Below are 5,457 nucleotides of genomic sequence, written 5' to 3'. Positions count from 1 at the left end.
ATTTCGTTTTTTGCCATGAAAATTTTAAGTTTGTATTGACTTATCAGTTTGGATACCTCTTTTGTATCTATTGCCTTCCTTCTATTGTGGGAAGGTTTGCAAAATTATTTGTTAAAATCAATTAAATAAACTTCATGACCACTTACAACAAATTTAAGATGCTGAAAGTAAATGTATATTTGATAAAATGTTTCTGTGTCTTTTTAAACGGAATTCGGTATCATATGATACTGAAAAGTTGGGTTCTGAAAATAAAATTAAACCTTCGATCTCACTATCTAATTTTCTGCCGAAGTACATTATATTCTAATAGCTTCCATTCTTTTATGGAAAATAATGTTTTAAGGATATAACGCCTCTTTGTGTTATATATATTTATTTTTGAAGCCATAAAGATGTATTTATAACATGACTTTTAGTTTTATAGCTTTAGACAGACGATTACATAACACAGTGGAATTGATGCACATTGTTTTATATTACAATATGACAATATATTACGAACAAATGTGCAAAAAAACAATGTCATTTGATTAGTTATTATACAACATCACACTCTCAGTTAGCCAAACATTGAGACACTAAACTCCGTTAGAAGAACAAAGATATTAATAGAATATTTCGTATTAACGACATAGTTAGAATATCCCAAGAGGATTCTAATGATTGAAATGGAGACACGAATATCTAGGACAACAAGAATACGGATCAATAAACTTTTTCAAGAGAGCAATAGACTTGTATAGATCCTTCTTATGGAAACTGTGTCTGCTTTATATTCTTAAAAATGGTTTACTTTTATAGATCATCGTAACAAAAAATTGAAAATTGAAATTGGTATTATGTCAACGAGATAATATCCCGATCAAAGAGCAGAAAACTACCCAAGACCCCAAATGGGTCTTTAACAGCAATGGGTATGCAATATGTTTGTCTTTATTTCAAACTGTTTCCAATTATGTGATGTTTGAAAATTCAGTCTTTTTATATCATGATATTACGATCGAAATATGTCATTGCAATGTACAAATTTAGTCGTACCTTGTTTGATGAGGATCACAGAAATTGAAATAACACAATTCAACGAATTATGAATACGTGTTCTTAACGCTTTGTATTGTCTCTTTTCTTTTGAAAAAAAGTGTGATATGGACCATCTTTAGATAAAAATGATTTTTAACTTACATTGAGATAAAACTGTAAATAATAACTGATTATTTAGAATACAACGTAGTATCGGGTTATACGTTAAAAGTTTTATTAAGCCGTTTATCCTATTTTAACATTGAATTTTTCTTTTATTTGATTATCATATCAAATGTTGATATGACTTTCCTTTTTTAGTTGAATGACTCTTGACGTATTTATGCTTCAAGCTATCTGGTTATTGGTTCCTGATACAGTTGAGTCCATATGTCCACTGTGCTGTCGTTACTGGACAACATCGTTGTTATTCTTCAGTTTGCATGTTACTAAGGTACTGTACTATAATATGATTTACTATGCGTTTATCGATTCTTTGTGCTCTTGCGTTTGTTTGCACTGTAATCTGTCACGTAGTGTTGTCATCTTAGCGATATTTTTAATATTGCCACATAAGTACAATGTTTAGCTAGCAATAAAACCAGGTTCAACCAACCATTTTCTTTTAAAAAATCCTGTGCCAAGTCAGGAAAATGGCTGTTGTTTTCAAATATTCGGTATCTATGTATGTTGGCGGTTTTTTTGTTGAACTTCAGTGTTTCTGTTGTTCCGTTGTTTTTCCTTTTATAGTTGATGTGTTTTCGTCACTTTTAGTTTGTAACCCGGTTTTGTTTTCACTCAATCGATTAATAGCTTTTGAAAAACGGAACACTACTGTTGCCTTTATTCGTACTCATGAAAGTTTAACAATGTTGTTTTCTTTTTGTTTACCTATGAATTTATATTTGACTTAATTTGTTCTTTATCGAGAAATGTTACCGGAAAATGTCTGTACCAAGTGATAATTGTGACAGTTGTTTTTCATTGGTTCCGTTGGTTGATATATTTTAACGTTTCATTTTGTCAGTTACATGGACTTCCCCTTGGATTCCGGTATTTTTATATAAAGCGTTGTATTAAAGCTATGTGTTTCGTTAGAAATACACATGTGATTTATCATTATTGTATACTGTTCTTGATATTTGATTAGCTATTTACTGGTTTATTAAGAAAAAAAACAGTTATTATTCATATAACACTTTGGTACGGTTCAAGTCCTATTGTTTTCTGTTTGTTAATTCTGACTACTGTTCGTCTTGAGTGTTCGTTTTTTAATTGTTATTCTAATTAGATCATTCGACTATGGATGTTCTAATCTACGATATACCATTATTTTGTCCGATCATGTCTCAACTAAAGTTGGCTTTTAAAGATGCGACCATTAGTGCAACTCTGGTGATAAAATAATTTCCCCTTTAAAAATATTTATGATATCTTAACCCTATGTTTTCACAAAAAAAGTTTCCTTTTGAATTTTGTTTTTTTTAAGGTACCAGGATTATAATTTAGTAGACCAGACGCGCCTTTTGTTTACATAAGACTCATCAGTGACGCTCATATCAAAATATTTATAAAGCCAAACAAGTACGGAGTTGAACAGCATTGAGGATTCAAAATTCCAAAAAGTTGTGCCAAATACGGCAAAGGTAATCCATTCCTGGAATAAGAAAATCCTTAATTTTTCGAAAAATTCAAAGTTTGGTTAACAGGAAATTTATAAAAATGACCACATAATTGATATTCATATCAACACGTAAGTGCTGACTACTGGGCTAGTGATACCATCGGGGACGAAACGTCCACCAGCAGTGGCATCGACCCAGTGGTGTAAATAGTTATCAAAGTTACCAGGATTATAATTTAGTAGGCCAGACGCGCATTTCGTCTACTTAAGACTCATCAGTGACGCGCATATTAACAAATACAATAAAAATCAAGTTAGATTAGTTGGTTCTGTATATCTTGTCACACAATTTGGTATTCACAAATACAAGCAACCGTCAAGTTTAATTAGTTTTCAATTTGTAGTTTTAGATTAAGAGTCGTTGGACTTGAGCCGTCAACAGATTGATATTTCATCAATTACTTCCCCAAGACTCAATTTCACCTTGGTATGTATTATTGCAATAATCTGATGATCAGTTAAATCTTATACATTATATCTTAGTACAAATGGCAACAGTAATATACCGATGTTTAAATCGATGAAGAAGAAAAATCAAGTTAACAAAGAAACAAAAAGGGAACTCAAAAGGCGCAATATCGAATGTATCGACAGGGAAAGTATCTCCTGCAACGCATGCATCATCCGCCATGCGAATCCACTCTAAGTCAAAATTATGCCATCAGGCAAAGGTCACAATCAAAAAATTACAGATTTGACAACTATACTTGTATCTTGTAAATTGAGACATAGACATATCATGAATAAAGATGTCAGTTCATATCAATAGGTAACTGGGATTCTTAATGTTTAGCGTATGGACAAAAAGCAAGCTCTCAAAACAGAATACGGATAGCACTTAATAGTACAAATAAACAAGTTGTAAACATCAGCGACTAATGTTTGAACGTTTACAATGAATTCCGTAAACTGACAGGACTAACTAAAAGATCTTGAGTATTACTGATGTTTATTTCGCCTTATGTTTACCACTCGCTTACATGAAGGACACTCAAATCAAATAGTTGGATGATCAAATTCAAAACGAAGATGAGCGCATGGAAAACAGAAATTCCGGAGAAAAGTTGTTACAAATAACGCCACGGCCAACTGTTTGCCTAGAGTGGTAATTGATAGTTTCGAACTTTACTCAATTCTATTAACATAAAATCAACAGAAATGTCTGTATAATGGATATTTTTCTGTCGACACAGAAGTGAAGGATACTGAGCATGTGATACCACCATGGGGCAAAACATCAAGTAGCTGTGACATTCCAACCTAGTGGGTGTAAAAACTAATTAAGGATACCAGGCTTATAAATTGTACGTTTTGTGTACCAAATTATCGATGGCTTTTAAATAAAAAAGTTGGAAGGTCAAGGAGAGTTGTCTCATTGGCACTCATACCACATCTTCCTATATCGATTGAAGTGCATGAAAAAAGATGCCTGAGGCAGAAAACATACTAGTGTTGAATAAGAAAAAGACAAAAGATAAAGATGTTTCGAAATTTTCTAACCAAGCATAAATACCTGATCTGTGTTTCAGATTGAAAAAACATAAATCAATACTAGCAAATGAAAAACAAGTGTTAAGGAATATAAAAATCAAATTAAATATATCAATATATTTATACATGAAATTTGATAACCAATATTTTCATTCAAAAATATAGGGAATCGATCATTTTTCTGTGGTCTTTCGTCAGTTGCTTTTAGCAATTGTGTTTGACGTTTTTCTTATACTAGGGTTTTAAATTCCAATGAAGGTTTCTTCAACTTCGTACTTTATTTGTCTTTCTTAACTTTTTTTATTCGAGCGTCACTGGTAAGTCTTTTATAGACTAACCGCGTATCTGGCGCAAATACAAAATTTTAATCCTGGTATCTATGATGAGTTTATTTTTCTCTATTTCAGACGATGAACAGGAGTACTCTGGGTGACCATCTATTAATCCGTCAATCGAATATGAACAGACAAAAAACACTAGTGGAAATGAATATTTATGCCGTACACGAAAAGAACAAAAATCAAACTTCTTAAACATTCTACAATAATCGACATTTTGCTCGTACTACAAAGGTTTAATAAACTTGAATATTTGGTTTCACTAAAGGTATTTTCTCAATCAGAAATATAAAAGATTGTATATGTCAATATTGTTAGCAGAAATTGTTAGTTTACCGCCTTATATTTAAATGGAAAGAAATGATATAATTTGTTATTCCAAAGTTATATGGCACGATAAATTGAATACATTCTGTGGGAAACGGTGAGTTGTCAAGCCACAGAATATTTTACATTAGTCTTTATTTTTTTTGTTATTAGAGCCAACAGCTACATTGCTTGGGTTAATTAATGGGTTTGTCGTAATACACGACAGATCTCAGTGCAAAACGGACAAAAATTGTTGACTAGTGTACTTATAGCTATTTTTTATTGCAGACATTGTATTTTTTAACGTCAAATGAATTCAAGAATTTACAAAAGTTCGTAGTTTAAACTTAAAATCACATTGTTTGTATGCAATAACAAGTAGTTATGTTCATTACAACCAATCGTGTGTTTACATCAAGACTGTAAAAGGACTCCTTACAAGGGTTTTGCCTTAATTTGTTCTTGCTATGAATGTGCATGTTTGCCCCTAGACATAAAGAATTAAAAAATCGATCAATCATTATTTAAACAGAATTGATTATTGGCAAAAATGATCAACAGTACAAGATCTACAAATTGGTGGTTTTTACTTTCGTGATTGTTTTGCCATAA

General features: G+C 31.6%; 1 long non-coding RNA gene across 1 annotated transcript; it reads left to right on the top strand.

The window, feature by feature from the left end:
- Positions 1-1,273: 1,273 nt before the first annotated feature.
- LOC139490301 (uncharacterized) lies at positions 1,274-5,109 on the top strand. The gene is made up of 4 exons (XR_011656273.1): positions 1,274-1,477; positions 3,052-3,134; positions 3,901-4,011; positions 4,606-5,109. It is a non-coding gene; the product is annotated as an uncharacterized lncRNA (long non-coding RNA).
- The last annotated feature ends 348 nt before the right edge of the window (positions 5,110-5,457 follow it).

Source organism: Mytilus edulis, chromosome 9, assembly GCF_963676685.1.
Source record: "Mytilus edulis chromosome 9, xbMytEdul2.2, whole genome shotgun sequence".
NCBI classification, from domain to species: Eukaryota; Metazoa; Mollusca; class Bivalvia; order Mytilida; family Mytilidae; genus Mytilus; species Mytilus edulis.
The sequence above is the reverse complement of the archived record's forward strand: the minus strand, read 5'-3'. Positions and strand labels throughout refer to the sequence as shown.